Source organism: Myxine glutinosa, chromosome 1, assembly GCF_964187855.1.
Source record: "Myxine glutinosa chromosome 1, kmMyxGlut1.1, whole genome shotgun sequence".
NCBI lineage: Eukaryota > Metazoa > Chordata > Myxini > Myxiniformes > Myxinidae > Myxine > Myxine glutinosa.
The window spans coordinates 90,193,782-90,195,586 of record NC_136261.1 but is presented as its reverse complement, the minus strand read 5'-3'; the positions used below and the strand labels follow the sequence as shown (position 1 = coordinate 90,195,586).

The 1,805-nt window shown below is 50.9% G+C and overlaps 1 protein-coding gene across 1 annotated transcript in view; it reads left to right on the top strand.

The window, feature by feature from the left end:
• Positions 1-1,399: 1,399 nt before the first annotated feature.
• The window catches only part of LOC137426009 (sphingosine kinase 2), an 87,158-nt gene continuing 86,752 nt past the window's right edge, over positions 1,400-1,805 (top strand). The window contains exon 1 of the mRNA XM_078774219.1: positions 1,400-1,428. The gene's annotated coding sequence lies outside the window, so the exon portion shown is untranslated. The remainder of the gene's footprint in view (positions 1,429-1,805) is intronic.

Here is a 1,805-nt window from a genome sequence, read left to right as displayed (position 1 = left end):
CAGGTATGGAGAATGGTAGTGTGGAATAAATGGAGTATTGGAATGGATGGTCGTGGAGTGAGTATGGTGGAAATTGTGGAGTGGAGTGGATGGTGCGAAGGTGTGAATGGGGGAAGAATGGACCCCCATCACGGATACCCGGGGCGGGTAGTGTAAGTGTTAGGTAGAGGGTACAGGTAAATTGTGGTTGGATATTGGCATCTGTGGTGCGGGTGAAAGAATGGTCTTTGGATGGGTGCATTAGTGTTGTGGAAATGGCTGGGCGTGTAGCCTGTTAGTGTGTGTAGTTGGTTTGGGCACTCCACCACTGTGAGGATGTCGGCCAGGTGAGGCCGCAGGTGGGCTCTGGGAGCCGGTAGTTGTGGATGGGGCCCGAGGATCCGGAGGACGGACCCGGGTAGCCCAGTGCCAGAGGGCACCATGGGGTGACAGAGCCAGGAGGGGCTGTCCCCAGTTAGTTAGGTTAGGGTGAGGAGCTAGGTAAGCTCGGGTGGCAACTACAGTGGTGGAGGTGTGCAGGTGGGTAGACCTGCTGGGAGAGCGACACGTCACAGCCCAGAAATTGTGCGAGGGCACCGGGAGATGAATCGGGGGAGTGAGACCCCAAATTGAGAAGCACCACAGTTTGGTCAATGGGAATTGGTTATTAGAACCCATAGTGTAAGTTGGCCAATGGATTGGCAGGGAAAGACCCCGGGTAGTGTAAAGTGTGTTAAGGTCATTTAGAAAGTAGTTAGGATGAAGTCTCCTCGCACCATCTGCATCCACTCACCTGAGGTGACAGGTACTCCACACCATGCCATGTTTTGATTATTTTTTATGATGCAAATGTTTGGATTGTGAGACGCATCATGACGTGGGTGTGACATTGTGCGTAATTCCATCTCTCCCTCCATATGAGGATTGATGATGAATTGGTGATGGCAAATTTTGAAGTCGAGGGATTGTGGAGACGAATTTGGTATAGGGGAAATATGGGGAAGACGTGACAGTAGTGACGAATTTGTAAATGTGTAGATTTTTGTACATATGGGGTAAGGGCAAGGGTAGGGTAGGTGACAGGGGGGTGACGTACGGTAGGGACGAGCTTTCTCACTTCACCCTCCGTACGCATTTCACCTTGCATTGCCTTATTGATGTGTACCCTTGTGACCTTACCCCTCGCTCAATTGTCTTTCCCCTTTTGTCTCCCACATGACCTGTGCGCCATTGGGTGCCGAGGGGAGCGTGCGTGGGTCGGCCATTGTGCGCCCGAAATTCCCAGAACCAGCTGTCTGCATCGATGCACCACATTGTGGACCACATGTCTGTGGCCGAGCACCACTTATGGACCCCATGGGTTGGGGCATGGCCCCTCTGCTGGAACCGGCCATGAGGGCCTGAAATCTTGCTGGCGGACCTTGGCCACAGGGCACCGATGCCCCACAGGTGAACCACACTAGTCGGCCCTGTGGGCCATAAATAAAATAAATAAAAAGGACACATTGGGTGCAAGTTTTAATACAAATAGGCCGCCAGTAAGCAAAGCAAAAGAATGACAACATCTGGAAGAACAAATAATAATAACCAGCAGAGGGAGCCGAAGAGCAAGAGATCACCTGCAGGGTTAGGGGTTGTTGATTTTATTTTTATGGAACACTGATGAACTATGGTGACTGCACCGATTGGTGCTTGGGTGTGTATTGGTGCGTTTTTGGGTGCTTTAATGGTGCGTCGATGCAGAGCAGACTGTCTCCCCCCCAGAAAGAACAATCACAGGTCCTGGGTTAGTTTTGTAAATAAAAATAGCGTCATTGTAAATAATG